General features: G+C 45.0%; 1 protein-coding gene across 14 annotated transcripts in view; it reads right to left on the bottom strand.

Annotated features, from left to right (window-relative positions):
• The window catches only part of WWOX (WW domain containing oxidoreductase), a 1,143,691-nt gene that overhangs the window by 584,749 nt on the left and 536,466 nt on the right, over positions 1–22,476 (bottom strand). For 8 of the 14 annotated variants that reach the window (XR_013530200.1, XR_013530201.1, XR_013530202.1 and 5 more), the window contains one exon: positions 1–22,476. This exon is cut by the window's left edge; it is cut by the window's right edge. The exons of the other annotated variants lie outside the window; for them this stretch is intronic. The gene's annotated coding sequence lies outside the window, so the exon portion shown is untranslated. 14 annotated transcript variants of the gene reach the window in all.

Here is a 22,476-nt window from a genome sequence, read left to right as displayed (position 1 = left end):
CCCAGCCCCTGTTTGTTGCACTCAGGAAAAGAGCCCCGGTTGCCCCGCACACCATAGCCTGGAGTTCTCTTGATGAATCATACATAAAGCAGAGAAGAAAGCCAGGCCTGCCAGCCCAACTTTGCACTTCACAGCGAAGCAGAAAAGCACACAGGGGGTAGCACAAGTGGCTTTCTTGAGAAGCAGGCCTTGCAGCGATCTGTTTATGAAAAGGAGGAGACCTTTGTAGTGGCATCTCTGCAGCCAGAGGCCTACCAGCGCACTCGTCAGAAACCCGCACAATGAAAGGTTGGAAACCAGTGTTGCCGCGCGTTTTCCAGAGAACACATGACCTAACCAAAGTTCTGAACTCGTGGTTCTGTTTTAAAGTCATACGGTACAAAATGCAGCGTCACCTGCTCAGGCTTGAAGACAGGAAGGGTGGAGAGGGAGGAGCGAATGAAACCTTTACAGTCCAAGAGCTCCTAGGTTCAAATGACTGCCCTGTCCTTGCCTAGCTGGACAAGCCCATGTAAGGCACTTGTGCTCTCCAAATTATTATTTTGGAGATGGAGTCTTGCTCTGTTGCCCAGGCTAAAGTGCATGGCACGATCTCCGCTCACTGCAACCTCTGCCTCCCGGGCTCAAGCAATTCTCCTGCCTCAGCCTCCCAAGTAACTGGGATTACAGGCACACGCCACCATGCCAGGGTAATTTGGTATTTGTAGTAGAGATAGGGTTTCACCATGTTGGCCAGGCTGCTCTCAAACTCCTGACCTCAAGTGATCCGCCCACCTCGGCCTCCCAAAGTGCTGGGATTACAGGTGTGAGCCACTGTGCCCAACCACGTTGACTTCTTCATCTGTAAAATGCGGATTCCTCCCCAACGTGAACCTCCCCTTTCTTTTATACTTGGCAGGGGTGTAGACGTGATCAGGTTAAAATGTGACCAACTGAGAAAAGAGAGGATGTGTGGTACGAGGAGGACACTGAGGGGTGATATCAGCACCTTCCTCATTTACCCCACCCCTTTCCTGGCCTACTGCCTCTTCAAAAAAATAACATCTGCAACATAAGTAGGACAGTCCCAAAGAAAGGACTCAAATACAAAGGTAGCGGAATAACTCAGTAGTGATTCTAATACTCTGAGCATGCGGCCCTCTTCCGCGTCAAATGCTACGTGCTTTAGTAAATTATACCATTTATTCCTCACTCCCCTCCAAAACATTCCCAGGAAGCAAATACTAGTATTAACGCCATCGTACAGAGATAAAAGCACAGCTCAGAAAGATGGGGTCATTTTGCAACTAGTCACTTCATACGAGAGAAGGGAATTCAACCCAGATATTTCCAGCTCTTGATCTTAAGCGTTTACCTACCAAGCAACTACTTGCTAACTTGCTGGTTTGCTCTTCAGTTTCTGGATTTTATGGACCCAGAAATCTTTTTTTTTTTTCCTAGAAAATCTGAAATATCTGAAATCAGGTTGTCAACTTTTGTTTTCTTTTTCCAAGTAAGATGACTTAAGAAAACATCTATCATCTCCAATCACTGTCATTTCACAAAAGATAGAATATTTTAAAATCCAAAAGTGCATGAAAGACAGCAGTGCCAATAAAAAGGAAACAAGCTTCTCCTACTTCTAATCACTATGGAAAGAATATTTTGGCTGGGTGTGGTGGCTTACACCTATAATCCCAATACTTTGGGAGGCCGAGGTGGGTGGATTTCTTCAGCCCAGGAGTTAGACACGAGCCTTGACAACAAGGTGGAACTTTGTCTACACACACACACACACACACACACACACACACACACACAGCCAGCCGTGATGTTACACACCTGTAGCCACACCTGTAGCCTGGGAGAAGGAAGCTGTAGTGGGCCAAAATCGCACCACTGTGCTACAGCCTGCGTGACAGAGCGAGACCCTGTCTCAAAAAAAAAAAGAATAGTTTAACACTGAAAATGTCTGTTGAACATAATCTCAGAATAAAGGACAATCACACAACTAAAATTGATTTAGCTTTCTATGAAGCAAGTCTTACATCTGTCCTAATTTTTCTGCAGTTTGCCGTACTTGGAATATCCTGACGAGTGACAGTTTGAGTTGTTTAGGGTGTGGCTGCTCGATCTGCCCAGCTCTATCTCAGCAACTATGAGTAGAAAGAGTCTGATGTGGTGAGGCCTTGAAACAAGTCATGGAGAATCCTGGGTGAGGAAGGGGTGCATGAGATGGCAGAACTGACCTGCATCCACTCCTAAATGTGATTTGTACAGCTGTCCCTCAGCATCCACCGGCGATTGGTTTGAGGAGCCCCCATGAATACCGAAATCTACAAATGCTCAAGTTCCTGACAGAAAATGGTATAGTATTTGCATATAATGTGTGCACTCCTCCCGTATACTTTAAATAATCTCTAGATTACTTATAAAATCTAGTACAATATAAATGCAATATAAATAGTGATTATGGTGGATTGTTTAAGGAGTAATGACCAAAAAAAAAGCAGTCTGCACACATTCATTGCAGAAACCACCCTCTGTTTGTTTGTTTGAATGGTTTTAATCTGTCATTGGTTACATGCACGATGCAGAACCCACAAAGCTGGGGTGGGGGGGGGGGGGGGCTGACCGCCTACGGCTTCTTTAATTCATTCAGGCATTATCTGTTGGCTATTTTCTTGACATAGTTGGGACTAGACCTCAATTGTGTTGGGCACTGAAACGCCAACCCAGGTTGGGTGGTTTGCAAGGAGGACTCACAGGACTCAGCATACAGTCACACTCAGCTGAGATTTATCGCAGCAAAAAGACGCTAAGCAAAATGAGCACAGAAAAATGATAAATGAGGCAAATTCTGGGGAAAACCAGGTATAACAATCCAACTGTCCTCCTCCAGTACAGTCACACAGGACACAATTTAATTTCTCCCCAGTAATGAGCTGTGAAAACATCTATGAAGCACTGTCTACCAGGTAAACGTATTAGGGACTCAGTGTCCAGGGTTTTTATTGGAAGGAGGTCATGGACCACCCTAGCATGTACCAAAATTCCAGCCTCCACAAAGGATAGCAGGTATTCCACATGAGCCATATTTTTGGTACAAGCAGTCTAGACACAGTGAGCCGCTGTTATCTGATCTGGAAATGGTGATAGCCCTCCTAAAATCTGACTTCCCAGATGGAGTCAAGAGCCCAGCTTTCAACAGGCTTCTGTACTCTTTCCCACACAGCAACAATGAGCAAAATGGGACACTGGTGCCTGGCCTTGGGAAACTTACAGCCAGGTGAGGAAGAAGCAATCATCACACTATGATCATTCATTCATTCAACAATTATTTTTGAGGACTCTCTATGGGACAGTGACTGGTGATAGATTTTCAGTGAAATAGACTAAAATCCCTGCCCTTGTGGAGTTGAGAGTCTATATGAGTAAGACATAATAAGTGCTAAGGCAAAAAAAGAAGGCAGGGCAGAGAAGCGAGGAAGATCCATTTAGGTGCTGGCAAAGGGAAATTAAGTTTGGATTATTTTCTGTGTTCTAATTAATTTTCTGTTTCTGAAAATCTACTTCTTAGATAATTTTCTAAAAACTAGAACTCAGTTAATTTTCTATTTCTAATTTTTCTTCTATTTCTAATAATGCACATTTTTGGAGTGAGTTCAAGGGAATACTTATCTAAAAGACCCCTGCACATCAGAGAAAGTGATGATGCATTCAAACCCTTAATGATGAGAAAGCCTTGATTAGCTAAAGCAGGTTGGGAAGATTAGCCAGAGACAGGAGCCTATGCAAAGGTCCTGTGGCAAGAAGCGGGTGGGTGGCAGGTTCCTGGGGAAAGTGGTATAAAGTAAGTTGTAGAGGTTGGCAGGGGTCTTACAGGGCCTGGAAAGGATTTTAGTATTTTATCCTAAGGGACATGGTGAGCCACGGAAGGGAATAAACAGGGAGTGGTAAGTAGGGTGGTGGCAGGGTAAGATCTCTATTTTAGAGAAATGACTGCAGCTTCCACCTGAAGAAGGGATTTCAAGAGAGCCGAGAGGGGAAGCAGAGATGCCAGTGAGAAATCTTACCGACAACACTGCTATATAAGGCACTAACTCACAGATTTGGAATTCATCCTACATTGCTATCAAGTGTACTCCTGGGACATAAAGGAAGGCCTAACCTCACCAATGTCTTCTGAACCCCATCCCTTGTGGAGGAAAAAAAAAAGCAATACCCAAGAGAAAAAGTCTTCCTGTTTTTAGAGTCTTTTAAATGGCATCAGAACCCCAAAGGGAAAACTCCAACATGGGAAAGCGAGCGGTGCTGCCCTTTGAAAAGTTTTAATTTTATTTTAACTTTGCTAAATCTACTTACATTCACATTTTGAAATATGTATGCACGATAAAACACTGCAGTTATGGTCTATTGGGTTAAAAATCCACTTTTTGGAACGGGTTCAAGGAAATACTTATATAAAAGACCTCGGAATGGAAAGTAATTCTGCAGATAAAATAGAATGGAAACATCTCCTAAATATGTCCCTTGCAAGATAAACGCACAAATGAGGAGGGGGCCTGGGACCATCACAAATGGGAGATTCACAACAGCGGCCTCTTAATCCCTCACAAAACCAGCTGGAAGGGAAGCGCCTGGCTAGTCGTCAGCATCAACATTCAGACTCTTCCAAAGGTCTCTCCTCTTCCTTTCATAATTCATTGGAAAGCAAGAAATTAACCCCCAATTTGAAACAGTGAAATTCCATTCTACCATGCCACTTACAAAGCATGGGGCGACCACGGTGTTTATTTTGCAAAGTTCCAGACAAAGAGAGCTAAAAAAAAATTTGCTGGAATAAATCCATCAACAGGCATCTCAGTGCTTATTCTGTGTAATTATCCTTGTATGGGGAGGCATACAAAAAAAGGAAGAAAATATGTTCTTATTCTTAAGGAGCTGGCAAGCCTGTTAGGAGGGTAATTCTCGGCTCCAAGCATGTATCAGGACACCTTGGGAGCTTGATAGAAATACAGATTATCAGCACCCATAGCCCGCCAGCCCCAGACCTCGTGTATCAGCATGGCCACACAGGGCCTGGGAATGTATGTTTAAAGCAAACAAAGAGGATTCTGCTGGGGGCTGAGATTCTGAAACACTGGACTGAAATGAAAGGGAAACTTCAGGAAACATTAGCACCACTGAATGTGACATGAGAGACAGGCCTTACTCCTCAGTCGGCCAAACCCTCCACTCAAGGTAGCATCCCTTAGATAGCAGTCATGACAATACCAAGCATCCAGCCTTTGCTTTTCCATCTCCAACAAGGTAAACAGATCCTTGGTGGGATTCCACTGTAGAGCCACCATCTACTGACCTTCGAAAATCCTTACGAAGTCTGACACTTCCTGTGTCTCTTCATCCCCTGGTCCTGAGGCTGCTCTCCCAAGGACACATGCCAGTTTGTCAACAGAGCTCTCAACACATGACACTCAAGGCAAAAAACAAGATTGCAGGCATGTTCTGGCCAGTGCCAAATCCACGGGACTCCTGCCTCTCTTGATCTGCACATTCGACGTTGACTAATGTCGTCTAAGTCAGCATTATCTTGTTAGACCCCAATGCACCTGAAATCACTGCATACTCTACGTTGCACCTTTTGTCTCGCAGACTTTTCAAAATGAAATAGAGTTAACAGAGGTGCCTCTGTGTTGTTCCAGAATTTTCCCAGGATTAGCATCAAGGTTATTTATTTCTTGTCCCTGTCAATGACTCTTCTCTCCCCAGCCCACGCCCCATATTCATTGTCTCCCTATTTATAAGTCCAGTTTTTCCTCTTTCTTGTTTTTCTTCTCCTTTTCTCTGCGGTTTTCTCAGGATCTCCAACGGAACACCCGAAATCTCATTGGTGACTTCTTGTGGGCCTCCTGGGCCATTATTCAACAACTTACAGAATCACAGAATGTCAAGGTTTGAAGGGGCCTTGAAGACCAGCCAAAGGAAACCCCTTGTCTTTAAAGAAAGTATGGTGTAGAGAGGACACAGGGGAAACTGAATTGCCCAAGGGTGAGGCTGAGCCAAGACTAGGACTTGGGTCTTCTCCATGCTGAGTAATTTGTGATGGCCTCCCTTTGGGACCTGAAGACCTGGCTATGTGGCCAAGCAGGTTCAGAGGGCTATCCCCTGGGGAGGTATGTTAGCAAACACACCAGGGAAAAAAAGTGGGCCTGACAGGGACTTAAATTATATAAAGTAAATTGTGAAGTGAGAGGTCTCACCCACACTGCTTACTGCTCTGGTGTGATTTTTATTTTTAAAAAAGGAGCAATATGGCCGAGATTCCAGAAATCATAGTAGTATGCTGCCCTTTGTGGGGAGGAGGGAAGAGGAGGCACAAAAACAAAACAAAAAAGAAACGAAAACAAAGAAACCAAAGGAAAAACACACCACACCACGATGGGTGTACATCACAAGAACATAGGAGCCAACAGCTGCAGCTTTTGAAGGCCAAATAAATAGTTTCATCTGAAAAACTTAAGCAATGAAATAAAGTAGTATAGGATTATACCATAAAGTGTAACTGTCCGCAAGTCTGCCTTGACATAAACAAATTATTAAGTAAATGGGGGAGAAGAGATAAATATTCCATGCAGAATTCCAAGTAGTTTATGCAGCTACTCTACCCTCAAAGAGCGAGAACACTAAATCCCCACTCCACAAGTGAGCTGGGCACAGCAAGGGACAGAATAAGTGTGCAGCAGAGACACCTGATAACCACTACCTTGACCAGGTGACTCGATGTCACCATCAATGGTAAGTCATGATAAATGTAGACCATTCAATATGATGTGATGAAAACAGACCTCTGGGGTCTTCCACCCTGAAGTTCATTAACTCCAGTCCGAATCATGAGAAAAGCATCATACAAATCCCAATACAGGGGCATCCAACGGAATACCCAACCAGTACTCCTCAAAGCTGTCAAGGTCATCACAAAGACAATCCTGGGAAAGTCTCAGAGCCAAGAAGATGCTAAGGAGACCCGACAATTAAATAAAACGTGGTATCCTTGATAGGTTCCTGGAACACAAAAAGGTCATTTGGTAAAAATTTTTTAAAAACCTAAGGCAATATGTATAAACAATGGACTTTAGTTATTAACAACATTAGTCTGTACAAAAGTAACTGCTGTTTCGGGCATTACTTTTAATTAAAAGTATAATCCTATCATACTTGGTTTATTTTGTTTTAATTAAAAGTAACGACCAAAACTGCAAAAGTAATTGGCAAATAGCAAAAACTCCAAAAGCAAAATCACATTACTTTTAATGGCAAAACCACAATTCCTTTTGCACCAACCAGGTATTATTATTAACTATCGCTTTTAACGGCAAAAATTACAATCACTTTTGCACCAACCTAATATATCGATGATTTAATCTTAATAAATGTACCAAGTAACATAAGATGCTAAAATAATAAGGTAAACTGGACGTTACATACATGGGAACTTGGTACTATAGTCTCAATTGTTCTTTAAATCTTAAATTTAATACTTAAATCTAAAACTGTTCTAATGAATAAAGTCTGTTTCAAAAAATAAAAACATACGCCAAATGAAATTAAAGAATAGCATATAGAAAAGCATATGGCATTCTGGAAGCAGGTTGAGGGTTGTTTTGGGGGAGAAATTCAGGATTCCAGTTACCTTCAAATGGAACATGCTGGCTTTGGATGGGGGGGCTCCAGGGATTCCTCTCCTGTGGTGAGGGTCACAGTCATGGGAGCCTCATGGAAGAACTGAGACTAAAGAGTGGGGCTAGGGCAGGGCCTCCAGTGACCCCAGCCTAAAGGCAGAAGTAAAGTACAGCTGTCCTCATGAAGCTGAGTTGTTAGAGGATCCTTCAGTGTGATGGGTGACGTTCTCCAGAAAAGTTTTGGTAGATTAGGAATGGAAGCCAAGACTTCAGACAGCTTGGGACCCACCATGCGAGAAAGTGGCTACAAATCAGAGTGCCGGGGAGGACACCCCTTCCCAAAGACAGGCTCTTGTTCCAGTGATGGAGGCAGAACGCGGGGTCAGCTGGGACATTCTCCAGGCTGTGAAGTGGGGCATAAAATTCTAACCTTTGAGGTAAAATGAACAGGGCTTTGTGTGTGCACACTCCAGGTAAACATCACCTTTCGTCACCATGCCAGCATTCAAAATTGTGTTCATACGATACCTGCTCCTTTAGGCAAACAAATTCAAGCCAGGAATCATACAGAGAATAACACCTCCTCGTTTGCCACTGCGTCGTACCACAATAAATAATTTCCAGCCAGGGTGCTGGAGAATTCCAAATGATAGACATATTATGTTCATGAAAAGCAACTTTGAGAAAAATCTTTCTGCAATAAAAGTGAGGGTTTTTTCCCCTTCTTGGCATCTCAGCTTCCCATAGAAATGAGTGATTTTCTGAATTTCTGCCAAGTTAGATGGGTTCAGCATGCTATTAGATTAGTCTGTTTATACAGAAACAGCCAAAAATAGGAAACACACAGAAGCTATTAAAGATATTGTCCTGTGAGGGAAAGATTTGAATGGTTTTCTTACTGCAAGTGGGAAATAAGATATGAGTCAGTATTCATGTGACAAAGAAGTTAATGCGTTCGAAAGCAAACCGTCCGATTCTTCACCTTGTTTCAGAGGTGACAATAAAAGGAGCATCCAGACAATTACTTAGGGTTGGGTGAGCATAGGAGGCAGAGAAACTTTCTAGACCCCTGCCAGGTAGAAATACATGTCTTTTAGTATATAATGCTGGGGCACCCAGGGAGTTTTCAAAGGGGAAGATGCCAGGCCAAAAAAAAAGATTAAAAATAAATAAATAAAACAAGGTTTCAGAAATTCAACAGCAAAATTCCGATTTCACTTTTGCCCTTGGTTTGCTCTGCAAACTAATGGAAATCATACGACCTGTTAGGTCAATGGGATTCAAGGAGGACGGCATCTGCTGAATTCTACGGGCAAGCTGCTGTGGGTTCTTACTTTCCTCACCTATAAAGTGGATGGTGCAACCTGGACTTTGAAGTCCCCTCATTTCTCTTCAGCAAGTCCCCATATGACCAATAGAGCAAAGACTGTACCACATTCTGGTCACGTGAGCTGCTCCTGATGATATGCGATGCTATACAATATGTGGACTGTGTAGGTGGAAATGTGTCTAAATCATGTTCATATGTCTCAGTACTGTATATTATTTTCTTCTTTGTTCACAGTGGAAAATCATGAAAAACAGGACTTTCCTTAAAAAGGACACCTTTTTTTTGGAGACGGAGTCTTGCACTGTTCCCAGGTGTGGGAAGAGGTGGCCAGGGGCAGACCTGTGGTACTTATAGTTAAATGATTGCAAGCTTGCTTTACTTTTTATAACTGAGATTTGTACCACAGATCATATCCAAACTATGGTGCAGTAAAATAAAAGCAGAGATCAAGCGGTAACAGAGAGCCTCTGGTAAAGACCGTCTGAGCGCGCGGGACACTGCGGTGTGGCTGCAGAGCAGAAAAGCTGCTGCTTTGGTCCCACAACACTTCCCAACATAGAGTTTATGTGAGGATCTCATAAAGGGAGCTTATGCAAAAGACCCTGGGATGGAAATGCAACCTCTGCTCCTAAGACTCGGGAGGGTCTTTGCAGATGGTTCTGGTAAGGCTGGAAGGCCTTGCAGGGCAGAGAACACCAAAAGGCCACAGGCTCTGCCTATGTTCTCAGAATATGAAGCAATTCTGATTGCTCTGTGTCCACAATGCTCGGGAGATAAAAGCCCCTGACGCATTGTGTGTGGTCAGACCTCATGGCGCTGCTGCACCTCTGTTGCCAAAGCACCTGGTTAGACAATGGGTGGTAAAATCTCAGTGTCCTTAGGTAGTGTGTCTTTCTGAGAACCACCTTTGCTATTGAATGCTGCAGACACGTGCTCTTCCTCCTCGTATCTTCCTCCTCAACCCCACTCCCCACAGCCTGCAAGATTAACAAGATCATACACCTAATAAAAGCGCTTGGCCCGGAGCTCAGTGCCAATGGGGATCACCCCGAGAGAGTGCCTTGCACCCAGGGACCCATGCTGTAAAATTCTATTCTTGTGCCTTTATCTTTATTTCTTTTCTCACTCCCTCATCACTGCCAGGACACGGGGCGCCCATGCACAGGGTTGGGCTGGTTCCCAACACCCAGGCTGGAGTTCAATGGTGCAATCTTGGCTCACTGCAACCTCTGCCTCCTGTATTCAAGCGATTCCCCTGCCTCAGCCTCCTGAGTAGCTGGGACTACAGGCACCTGCCACAAGCCCTGGCTAACTTTTTGTATTTTAGTAGAGATGGGGTTTCACCATATTGGTGAGGATGGTCTCCATCTTCTGAGCTCGTGATCTGGCTGCCTTGGCCTCCAAAAGTGTTGGGATTACAGGCGAGAGCCACTGCGCCTGGCCCACATTTCTTTATTTTGAGATGGAGTCTTGCATTGTTGCCCAGGCTAAAGTGCAGTGACGTGACTCAGGTAAGAACATCATGGTGCCCTTCACAGCCTGGTTAATGTCCCAGCTGCCACTGCACTCACTGCAACCCCTGCTTCTTGGGTTCAACCTCTCAAGTAGCTGTAATTACAAGCACGCACCACATGCCTGGCTAATTTTTGTATTTTTAGTAGAAATGGGGTTTCGCCATGTTGCCCAGGCTGGTTTCGAACTTCTGATATCAACTGATCTGCTGGCCTTGGTCTCCCAAAGTGCTTGAATTACAGGCATGAGTCACAGTGTCTGGCCAAAGAGTACACGTTTCTTATGAGATCATCAAATTCCTGGCTATCCTCTGAAACCTGATAAGTAACTAAGAACTTGCTGTGCAGTGAAATGTCAAAGAAAGGTGCAGTCTCTGTCTACTATAAGGGGTGTATTCATTTTCTGTTGCCATTTAACAAATTACCAAAAGCTTAGCAGCTTAAAACAACACCCATTTATTATCTTAAAGCTTCCATAGGTTAGGAGTCTGGGCATGCCTGAGCTGGGTTCTCAATCCAGGATTTTACAGGCTGAAATCCAGTTGTCTGGATGTAAGAATATGGTCTCATCAGAGGCTTGACAGGGGATGGTCAATCACCTTCAAGCTCCCTTAGGTTGCTAGCTAAACTCATTTCCTTGTTGTTACAGGATGAAGGTCCCCATTTTCTTGCTGGTTTCTCGGGGGCACTCTCAGCTCCTAGAAGCCAACTTTAGTTCCTTGCTGCAAGGTAGCTTAATTTTTCAAAGCTAGCAATGTAGAGAGAGACTTTCTTATTTTAGCTCCTCTTTAAGGGATCTTCCCCTTACTAAGTCAGGCCAACCCAGGGTGACCTCCTTCTCATTAACTAAGGAATTGTCTGATTTAAGACCTTAACGGTATTTGCAAAATTCCTTTGCTTTGCCACATAGTGTACCCCGGCCTAAAAAGTTACATCCAATTATCTTTTTCATATTCTATTGGTTAGAAATCAGTCCCAAGTCCCACCTACATTCAAGGAGGGAGAATAAGTCATCACATCAGGTCTTGGACACCAGGAGGTGGGGTATCACTGGGGCCACCTCAGGGTCCACCTGCCAAATAGAAGAAGAAACTACAAGGTTTCATTTCTTTTAAAGATGGACTTTCATGCTCATTGCCCAGGCTGGAGTACAGTGGCACGATCTCAGCTCACTGCAATCTCCGCCTCCTGAGTTCAAGTCATTCTCGTGTCTCAGCCTCCCTTGTAGCTGGGATTACAGGTGTATACCACCATGCCCAGCTAATTTTGTATTTTTTTGTAGAGACAGGGTTTTACCATGTTGGCCAAGCTGGTCTCGAACTCCTGACCTCAGGTGATCTGCCCACCTCAGCCTCCCAAAGTGCTGGGATTACAAGCATGAGCCATTGCCCCCAGCCACAAGGTTCACTTTTAAGAAGTTTTATCACAGTAGGGTCAGGATTTATTTAAGCATGAGCTTACAAATGTGGTGCAGGAGAAGCATGGAGAGAAAAAGGACAGAATCTCAAACAAATATCTTCCAATAGGTCATTTCTTTTCAAGGTTTTCCTAACATTACCTGCTGCCCAGGAACGATGTAATAAAATGCAGATGTGGTTAGAATGCACAGTTAAACTTCAGCAGCTGACAGCTGGATGGCCAAAACCTTCCTTCAATAAGCACAAGAATGAGCTTGGACATCCAGGAGCACTAAAACATCAAGAAAGGCAAGGACATCTTCAAAGACAAACCTCCAGTTGTCTGAAAGATTAGTACGATGCAAGGTTAAAGGTGCGAGTGAATCATTGAATACATCGGGCAATAAAAGCCAAAGTTCTGAGGTGACCAAACACAAGTAAAACGGAAGTGTGTCTGGGTAAAGGGAGAGATGCAACTGGAAGAAGAAATGAACAAGAAACTCCAAGATGAAAAAAGAAATCAGTTACCAGGGGAGAGATGAAAGGGGTGAAGTTAAGGAGGTAAGACAGCAGCAGCAAACTGCCCACTGGGAGGAACTGGGTGAGTGGTGAGTAGGGGGTTAGCAGAGGGCATGAGCAGATGTAACCATGAGTTAATGGATAGTTCAGTTAACCAGAATGATGCCAGTTAAGTATGATTCCACTGAGCTTGGCAGCCTTATTCTGGTCATTAACTTTAATGTTTCACAGATCTCCAGCATTTTCACAGGTGTGAGTTAAAACCATCTGGTTTCTGCACCATACACTGCCCATTAAAACCCAGCATCTTCAAAGATAAATTGTGGACCAAGGTGGCAGCGGGAGAAGAGAAAGGAAGTTAAAGGCTGTTACAGGCTCTACCCTCAACAGAAGGAGCCTTTCAACAGCCTTTGAGTGGGACGATTTTGAAATTGCAAAGTAGAAAAACATAAAAATACAGTGAGAGGCTTTAATCTCCAGAAACACAATCTGAGTAAATGAATTGCTCAAAAACAACCAAATAAATGCAATGTGTAGTGACCTGGACATGCAAAAAGAAAGAAGAAATAAACCGAGGGGGAAATCCACATCCAAAAGCCTGTCTTCATAGTAGTGAGATTTATAAATTTGACACACTTGCCAGCAGAGCTCACTAAAGATTTCTACGCAAATAATGCATTTTGCTAACCCATCAGTGTGCAGAAACTCAAAAAAAAAAAAAACCCCCAAAAACCTATTTCTTGAAAATCAATTCTTGTGCAGTACAGGCGCATCAAGAAGCAATAAGTACACTGATAAATATTAAAATGTGCCAAATTTTTGGCTGAGCACGGTGGCTCACACCTGTAGTCCTAGCACTTTGGGAGGCTCAGGTGGGATCACAAGGTCAGGAGATCGAGACCATCCTGGCCAACATGGTGAAAACCTGTCTCTACTAAAAATACAAAAATTAGCTGGGCGTGGTGGTATGCACCCGTGGCTCCAGTTACTCAGGAGGATGAGAATTGCTTGAACCTGGGAGGCAGAGGTTGCAGTGAGCTGAGATTGCGCCACTGCACTCCAGCCTAGGTGACAGATTAAGACTCTGTCAAAAAAAAAAAAAGTGCCAAATTTTCAAACTTGTCAGGGAACAAGAGTATCAGATAAGGCAGCAGAGGACATGGAACTGTCCCACCCTGCCCATTGTCAAGTGTCTAGTCTGTATAGGGCACACGACAAATGCACCTCTGTCATTGATGCAGCTATTTTCTCCCATCCAGGGACCAAGCTTGGGTTTTGAATGTCCCAAGCACCATGTTTTTTCCAGGTGATGTAGAATGTTCTACATGAGTCTGCCTGGAGGAAAAATGTGAAACCTAAGCGCCCTGATTGACAGGAGGCATGGCCTGGGGATTCTGTATAGATCATCAGCAGGTTCTTAGCAGAAAGCCACGTGCCAACCGTCTTCAGTATCTTAAACAGCCCTCCTAACAGCACAGTTAAAACAGCCCGCTGCTTCGTGGTTAGGCCTGTTCTTTTGATTTCCCATTTCAGAAAGCAAAAGGTATAGATTTCTTTATTATTCATCCTTCTCACCGTTAGCTAATAAGTCCACTGTCCTGATCAACTGTGCGCCTGATACTGTCCTGGGTTTTTGAATTCATTATTAATTAGATATGGTCCCCCATTTAGCAGAAGAGGAAGCTGAGGTGCAAGATTAGTCTGCATTTTCTGAGTTACTTAATCAGGAGAAGAGCTCAGTCTACAGGAACTCAGATAAAAATAAGGCCTATGGTTCTGTTACCATTTTTTTTAAGATAGGGTTTCACTCTATCGCCCAGGCGAGATGGAGTACCATGGTGCAATCATGGCTCAAGTGATTCTCTTGCCTCAGCCTCCTGAATAGCTGCAACCACAGGCATGCGCCCCATGCCTCATTTTGTTTGTTTGTTTTGTTTTCATAGAGATGGAGTCTCACTATGTTGCCCAGGCTGGTCTCCAACTCCTGGGCTCAAGAGACCCTCTCACTTGGGACTCCCAACGTGCTGGGTTTACAGACATGAGCCATCACGCCGAGCTCATTTGGTTCTTTTTAGTATCCCCATTGCCTCCCTTTACTTCTTTATTTAATAAATGGAATAATAAAATTGAGATGAGAAGGGGCATCACAGCAAAGGGGACAAGAAGAGAGTGGCAGGGTCCTGTGGTTAACCTGTGCATAACATGTGGGTGCTGGTCACCGTGTGCCTTCAGTGTGTGAAAATTTGCTGAGATATACACCTGGAGTGTGTGCTCTTTTCTGCTTGCATTAAACTTTTGTGTGTGTGTGTGATGGGGTCTCGCTCTGTTGCCCGGGCTGGGTGCAGTGGTGCAGTCTTAGCTCACTCCCAGGTTCAAGCGATTCTCATGTCTCGATCTCCCAAGTACCTTACACTACAGGGGACGCCAGCACACACCATGCCCAGCTAATTTTTGTATTTTTTTTTAAATTTTCATTTTCGTAGAGATGGGATTTTGCCACGTTGGCCAGGCTGGTTTCAACCTCCTGAACACCAGTAATCCTCCCACGTCAGCCTCCCAAAGCACTGGAATTATAGGCATGAGCCACCATAGCTGGCCTAACACTTAAATAAAGAGCTGAGGAAACTTTGCCCGACAATTTCAGTATCTTACAGTCTTTGTCATGCACCAACACCGGGAGCTGTGCCTTTCTCTGACTCGGAGAAGATCCACGCTGTGCACATCCAAGGTGTCCACGTACACCCTGTCAGCCGGGTCTGAGTGTCTGGCTGTTGACCATTGCAGCCTACCGGGCAGTGCCTCCGAGCTTCCTTCTCTTCCTCTCAGGTCTCAGGTGGGGAAAAGGGAGAGGGAGTCTCTCATGAGTCATTATACATATCACAAGGAGGAAAGCAATTCTAGCTTTGTTCCCCAGATCAAACATGGATCCTGTTGAGAAGAGGTCTCTTATGAGCTGTACTGTGTCCCCAAACTTCATTTGTTGAAGCCCAGACCCTCAGTACCTCCAAATGTGACTGTATTTGGAGACAGAGCCTTTAAGGAGATAGCATGACAGTGAACCCTAATCCACTGTGACCAGTGCCCTTAGGAGAAGAGGCCATGAGGATGCAAACGCACGCAGAGGGAAGACCATGTGAAGGCAGAGCGAGAAGGCAGCCATCTACAAGCCAGGGAGAAAGGCCACAGGAGAAACCAACCCTACTTGAGGAGCAGGGAGACTCACTTCTAGCCTGGGGTTGGGGGATACCGCTCAGAACACACATTAAGCACATCCTCAGGGAAGACGTGGATGCTTCTTTATGTGGCTTCTTAAGTCCATCACCTGTGCTCTGGCAAAGTCACTACAAGATCAAGATACTTTGATCTTGGACTCCCGACCTCCAGAACTGTGAGAAACTGCATTTCCGTCATTAACCACCTGACCTGTTGTATTTCTACAGCAGCCCAAGCAAAATAGTACAAGTTCCAGAGTGAGAACGGCCTTGTGCTTTTCCACTTGAGAGGGACAGAGGTTTGAGAGCAAGGACTTTGGAATCAGAGAGATCAGGACGTGAGTCCCCGCTTTGCCCTGTGGCCTTCAGCAGGTTGTTTCTCGCCTCCAAGCCTTGCTTCCCTCGGAGGTAGAGTGTGGAGAGTCACAGCCTCTTAGGCTTGCCGTGAAAATTTAATTAGAGAACACACGAAAAGCACTGAACACTCTATCTGGCTCATAGGAGGGGCTCAATAAACATTAATCGTTAATATTATTCATATGAATGATAATATAACAAAGATTAAAAGTGCTTTCTGACTCACAGTTTGTTATAAAGACAAGTAGTGTGCACCTGCAAAGGTGCTAGGCAAAAGAGATTAATATTTTGAAGGACAGAAATGTCAAAATATAGCAAGACAGCTTCATTCCATCATCCAAATAAACATTAGCCGAGTTCCTGGGATGCTGGAGGCACTGTGCCGAGGGGCTGATGAGTGAGAAGCCCAACACGGCACAAAAAAGATGGCCATGCACGAAGACTTCCTGGGACTGGAAAGAATGGGGTGGAGCCCAGTGGCCCACCTGAGTGCCATGCAAGCTTGAGAAGCAGGGAGACTCGATTCTAGCCTGGGGTTGGGGGATACCGCTCAGAACACACATAAGCACATCCTCAGGGAAGACGTGGATGCTTCTTTATGTGGCTTCCTAAGTCCATCACCTGTGCTCTGGCAAAGTCACTGCACTGAGCATTGTGAATGAATGATCAATTTCATGAAATACTTGGGCAAAGCAGCAAAGCCAGTGTGCTCACTGTTTGTTTTATTTTGTTTTTTTTTTGGTTATAGGGTCTCTCTCTGTGGTCCAGGCTGGAGTGCTATGGTGCGATCTCAGCTCACTGCAAGCCTGCCTCCCCGGCTCAAGTGATCCTTCCACCTTAGCCTCCCCAGTAGCTGGGACCACAGGTGCATGCCACCACGCCCAACGAACATTTTGTATTCCTAGCAAAGATGGGGTTTCGCCATGTTGCCCAGGCTGGTCTTGAATTCCTGGGCTCAAGCGATCCACCTGCCTCGGCCTCCCAAAGTGCTAGGATTACAGGTGTGAGTCACTACACCCAGCCCATCACTTTGTAAAGACTGAATTGACCAGCTGATGTAGAGGGTTGAACAGAATGTCCAGACTATTTTTCTGGCTGTGTGCATGTTAAAGATACGTGGCAAGGCTACCCAAATCACCATGCTGAGTTTTTTATCTTCTCAGATCAGGTCTACTATCCTAAAAGTGTCTCTTCTTAAAGCAAAATGAACATAAAACATTACTGTGGACTGAATGTATGCCCCCGAAATGTACATGTTAAAATCCTAATCCCCACAGTGGTAATATTAGGAAGTGGGGCCTTTGGGAGGTGATTAGTCATGAGAGTGAAGTCTCCCTGAGTGGGGTTAGTGCTCTTTTATTCACTTGATTATTATTTTAGATGGAGTCTCCCTTTGTTGCCCAGACTGGAATGCAGTGGTACGAACTCGGCTCACTGCAACCTCCACCTCCCAGGTTCAAGCAATTCTGCCTTGGCCTTCCAAGTAGCTGGGATTACAGGTATGTGCCACCATACTTGGCTAATTTAGTATTTTTAGTAGAGATGGAGTTTCTCCATGTTGGTTAGGCTGGTCTCAAACTCCTGACCTCAGGTGATCCATCCGCCTTGCCCTCCCAAAGTTCTGGGATTACGAGTGTAAGCCACTGCACCCGGCCACTAACGTTATCTTCTTAAAGATTACCCTATTGATTTCCTAAGACAGCATCTCTTCCCTCCCTATGTATTTATTATGTATTTATTTTTTGGGAACAAGGTCTTGCTCTGCTGCCCAGGCTGGAATGCAGTGGTGCAATTTTAGCGATAGCAGCCTCTAACTTCTGGGCTCAGAGGATTCTCTCACCTCATCTTTCCAGTAGTCCCAAGTAGCTGGGACTAGAGGTGTCTACTACCACACCCAACTGTGTTTTAAATTTATTGTAGAGATGGGTCATGCTATATTGCCCAGCCTGGTCTTGAATGCTGGGCCTCAAGAGATTCCAGCCTCCCTACATGTGGAAATTACAGGGATGAGGAGCTTCACCCAGCCCCAGCCTGCTTTTTAGCCAACTATACACCAGGTATTGAGTTGCAGAGAAGGGAACAAAGGCATCACATGACCTAGGGGTAGCAGAGCCTTAAACTCTGGATCTCCTATTAGCAGCTTCCACAGTGTTGATGACCAATCAAATAATGTAGAGTTCTTATCATGTTACTTAACCTACAATCTCCAAAAAATAGTGGAAATACAGGTATCTTAATTCAGCTTAAAACATATACTTGTACAAATGATTTTATACATAAAATTTCACAAGAGTGTTCCCAGACTCAGGTTCACCCCCTATTTTTGAACTGACAAGGCATTAGCCCTACCTTCTAGTGAGATTAGGGAGGGAGCTGCATATAACACAGCCCAGAGCAAGAGATTATTAAACAGGTGTCGACTGATTAAGCAACACAAACAGCAATAGAAAAGGGAAATCTAAGAATGCATTTAAAAGATGGGTTGACGGGTGCAGCAAACCACCATGGCACATGTATACCTACGTAACAAATCTGTACGTTCTGCACATGCATCCCAAAACTAAAAGTAAAATTTTAAAATGCATAATAATTACAAAAACAAACAAATAAAAAGACAACTCGGTTAATACTTGGAGCATACATAAAATACATCAAGGCAGAGCCTGCTGTTGGTCCCCTGTCCTCCTTCATCTAGCCTTAGTATCAAAGAGGGGAGTCCCCGGAACTGGACTAAGGTGGAGGGGGTGGTCCCTCATCTGCCATGTACCTATGTCCTTCTAGCCCAAAGACCCACATATTTTCCTGAAATTAAGAGATTGTCACCAACAGGTGTTGAATCTGCTCCCCAGGGCCAGCTTGAGAAATGACACGGAAGTGAACCCAGCAGGACACACACCATGCAGAGGCTGGATATGGGCTGGTCCAGAGGACCTGCCACCCACACCCTGGCCAGAGTACAGGAGATACTTCAGGGCCCGGGCTCAAAGGCAGCAATCCAGACTCAGAATAAATGATGTGTTGAAGATATGCTAAGCATGATTTTACCAAAAACAGAACAGAACACACATAAATACACCATCTCATTCTACCTGATTCCCTCTGCTGTGTGCATCTACTTATCCACAGTGCCCAAGCTGGAAAGGACTCTATAAAACCCAAAAGGCTCTCAACACAAATAGTTCTTTCAATAACCATTTGATGGCAAAAGCAGTATACAGCTGACAGAAGTTATTTAACCCACTGAGCGTGAATATTCATTCATTCTGATGTGAGATATTCATGTGCTTAATTACAAGGTGCTGCCTCCAGGGGTGACACATCACAGGAGGTTCAGCACATTTTCTGCAAAGAGCCAGACAGTAAATGTTTTAGGCTTCGTGGGCATACGGTTACTGTCCTGACTACTCAGCTCTGTCACTGTAGCTGAAGGTAGCCATGGGCAACATGTAAACCAATGGGTATAGCTGTAGAGCAATAAAACTTTATTTACAAAAACAGGCCAGATTTGGCCCATGGGCTGTGAATTTGCCGACCCTGGTAATACACAGAATATGCAGTGTATCCCCTTCCTACAATTTAAAAACCTGTGAATTCTGAAACACATCTGGCCCCCAATGTTTCCGATAGAAAGTTGGGATCTTGTTCCCATTTTGGAAAGCATTCTTGGCTGGAAAGTTCTTTTTAAGCGCGGGGACCTTTCTCCCACTAGTGCTTAGCTTTCCCAGGCATTCTGCAGCCTTCTCCAGCAGTACTCACACAGCAAGAGCCGTGCTGGTCGCAACTTTCATCTGGAATCCAGGTGTACTGAAACGGTGGAACACCCACTATGGGTCGATTCCATCAGATGACGTGCATGCAGGTTTTGTGGCAAGAGAAAGGGTAAATGCCCCATGTGAGGTGGAAGGAAATCGGCGGGACAGTGATTCTGCCAGAGCTAGGTTTCCCAGATGACCCTCATAGATACCAATCTAGTTTCAGGAGGAGCCTTGTAACAGGGACACTCAGGGAGCTCCAGGGTCCAGAAGACCAAGTGCAACACAGCATGGGGCCAGCTCACTCATCAGGACTTCGGGGAACACACTAGGGCTTCCATACACTCAGGTTTCTGAAAGCATGATCCCCGCCCTAGTCCCGGAGAAGCTCCTGGTGTTGGGAATGCCGGGAAATGGGCCCTGGGCATAGATGTCAATGTGGTCAAGAGCGATGGGCACCAGCATCAGCAGGCATGGAGGGGAACCCTCACATGTCACTGTGAGCAGAGGATCAAGTGGGAAGGCCTCGTGTGAGAGAAGCTGAGGGCAGAAACCATGAGTTTCTAAAGCACAGTCTCTCCACCAACTCTCAAGAGGCACCTCTTGGGGAATCCAGAAGTACCGGGTAGTGTTCTCAGAGGGACAGTGTCACAGATGCACAGGCGAGTGAAAGGCAAGGTTGTCGTGATGCCACAGCATCTGGAAAACAATGACACACACACTAACTAACGTTTACTATTTCTTGAGCACTCATGTTATCCCAGGGACTACGATGAATGTCTTAGAGATGGTGGTTCTAATCCTCAGAGCAATCCTGCCAAGTAAATATTGTAGTCTTCATTCTATAAGTGACAAAATTAACATGGGCGGGATGGGGTGGCTCATGCCTGCAATCCCAGCACTTCGGGAGGCTGAGGCTGCAGGATGGCTTGAGAGGCCAGGAGTTTGAGACCTGCCTGGGCAACATAGCAAGTCTCCATCTCTATAAAAAATAAAATTAAAATTAGCCAGGTCTGGTGGTGCACGGCTGTAGTCCCACTTGGGAAAATGATGTGGGAGGGACTGCTTGAGCCCTGGAGTTTTAGGATGATTGTACCACTGCACTCCGGGCTACGCAAAAGACAGAGACCCTTTCTAGAAACCAAAACAAAACAAAAACCTACATCATGTGCAAGGGCTGCCTGCACCTGCAGAGAAAAGGCTGGGCCCCGGCTGCCTGACTCTGAGGCCTATGCCATGCTGCTTACCATAAAAGAGATAAGCCCCCCCCGCTCCACCTTAGGATGACCCATCAAATGTTTGGACGCAGAGAGCTCGTCTAACTTCAAGTTTTATCTCTTTCAGAAATTAACACCCAAGACCCTTTGCCATCCTTCACAAACCTTCAAAGGCCCTTGCAGTTGCTTTGCATTCTCATCCATTTACACCTCTTCATTAGAATTACTCATGGGAAACAGCGCTCTCCAGAGGATACCTCCTCACTGTGCTACAAGCAAAATCTGGCCTGAAAGGAGCAGCTAATACAAACTCCCTTGTTCTGACCTAGATCTACCAGCACTAAAGGACCCTGGGCTGGGCACGCTGGCTCACGCCTGTAATCCCAGCACTTTGGGAGGCCAAGGCAGGCAGATCACCTGAGGTCAGGTGTTCAAGACCAGCCTGGCCAACGTGGTGAAACTCTGTCTCTACTAAAGATACAAAAATTAGCCAGGTGTGGTGGTACACGCCTGTAATCCCAGCTACTTGGGAGGCTGAGACAGGAGAATCACTTGAACCCAGGAGCAGAGGCTGCAGTGAGCCAAGATCATGCCACTGCACTCCAGCCTGGGCAGCAGAGCGAGACTCTGTCTCCAAAAAAAAAAAAAAAAACCCTAAAGGATACACCAGGTGCACACCAGGATGCAATTTGCTTGAGAAGTCTAAGTCTTTAGTCAGTGCATGTTGAATCTGCTTGACCCCACCTGTGCTAGGCTGTATTACTGTTCTGGTATTTGCTACCCTTCCTATAGTGCAATGGCTTCTGGCTTATATGCTTGATTTGCTTCAGCCGATGGAATGACAGAGGCAACGCCACGTCTCTTCCAAAGTAGAAACGTTAAGAACTTTTGAAAGTCTGACCATGTTCTTTTTCTTTTCCTTGACAACAACGTGTTCCCTGAATGAAGCTGATATTGCAGTTGAGGTTAGAACAGCAGCCTACCATCAGGCAACATGCATCATGAGTGAGAAATAAACACGAGTTGTTGAAAACACTGACATTTGGAGCTGTTTGTTCTGCATAAAAAATCATGCAGAGGCTGGCTAATACAGCATCCAGCTGATCATTTTCCCAACTATTTTGCCAAAATAAATCTCTGAAGTTGAGACTAAACTTCTTGGTCTTGCTTAGGGCAGTACTGGACCTAGACAGCCGGCCAGTACCTCCCGTGTGTGTCTGGTGACAGGAAGGAGGGCAGGCAGGCCTCCAGGGAGGCAGGGCAGTCATGTGACCAAGATCATTTTACACAATAAAATACACCAAAGAGTTCCCTTATGGTAGGCAATTTATTCATTTCAAACTAAATAAACTCCTTGGCCCCCAGCCCCATCCTCAACCTCCTATATTTCAGCTTTATTATTATTATTATTATCTAATTGTGCTGACAGAGGATTTAAATAAAAGACAAGGCTGATGTCATCAAGGCTTGCATAAAATATGAGTAACAGATGTCTTTCACCAGAAGTCTTGCAAAATGAA

The sequence above is a fragment of the Callithrix jacchus genome, chromosome 20 (genome assembly GCF_049354715.1).
Source record: "Callithrix jacchus isolate 240 chromosome 20, calJac240_pri, whole genome shotgun sequence".
Classification (NCBI taxonomy): domain Eukaryota; kingdom Metazoa; phylum Chordata; class Mammalia; order Primates; family Cebidae; genus Callithrix; species Callithrix jacchus.
The sequence above is the reverse complement of the archived record's forward strand: the minus strand, read 5'-3'. Positions and strand labels throughout refer to the sequence as shown.